Source organism: Suncus etruscus, chromosome 3 (assembly GCF_024139225.1).
Source record: "Suncus etruscus isolate mSunEtr1 chromosome 3, mSunEtr1.pri.cur, whole genome shotgun sequence".
Classification (NCBI taxonomy): Eukaryota; Metazoa; Chordata; class Mammalia; order Eulipotyphla; family Soricidae; genus Suncus; species Suncus etruscus.
Window position 1 is genome coordinate 87283204 of NC_064850.1, and position 798 is coordinate 87284001.

General features: G+C 42.7%; 1 non-coding gene across 1 annotated transcript; it reads left to right on the forward strand.

The window, feature by feature from the left end:
• Positions 1-360: 360 nt before the first annotated feature.
• Positions 361-464, forward strand: LOC126004621 (U6 spliceosomal RNA). The gene has a single exon (XR_007493889.1). It is a non-coding gene; the product is annotated as a U6 spliceosomal RNA (small nuclear RNA).
• The last annotated feature ends 334 nt before the right edge of the window (positions 465-798 follow it).

Consider the following 798-nt stretch of genomic DNA (forward strand, 5'->3'; position numbering starts at 1 on the left):
GCGAGCAGCTTCATGTTACATCCCATGCTACGTTTAAATAGTCCTGCAAATTCCTGGATTCTTTCTAAGACTGGGGAAATCTTTATAATTTCCCAAGGCCATAAATTCTCCCCCAGACCTTGGGCTCACAAGAGACTAAGATAATAAGCAATACATGAGCATATGGAATATATAGCCTATATTTTTTATTTTTTGGAGTATATAACCAATAAGGTCTTAAATAAAGAGACAGTTCCTATTAGCCTAAATGGGTAAGAAAAATATTAATCTTATCTTACAATACAAACGTTTCTAAATTTCTAAATTAAGAAGAGAGAAAAATGGGAATCCTCCTCTGATTCTTTAAGAAACACAAAGACAGTGCTCGCTTCGGCAGCACATATACTAAAATTGGAACGATACAGAGATTAGCATGGCCCCTGCACAAGGATGACACACAAATTCGTGAAGCATTCCATATATATTTTTTTGTTTGTTTGTTTTTGGGCCACACCCGGTAACGCTCAGGGGTTACTCCTGGCTATGTGCTCAGAAGTTGCTCCTGGCTTGGGGGACCATATGGGACACCGGGGGGTCGAACCGCGGTCCGTCCAAGGTTAGCGCAGGCAAGGCAGGCACCTTACCTTTAGCGCCACCGCCCGGCAGCATTCCATATTTAAAAAAAAAGGGAAGAAACACAACGACCCAGTTTTCCTATGAAAAGCCTACAAAAGAGATTTAGGATCTGGAGAAGGGTTCCAGGAGCCTGGCTAGTCCTCCTTCCTTACCCCCAAGAGCCAGGCAAAACCCTGGAAAGCT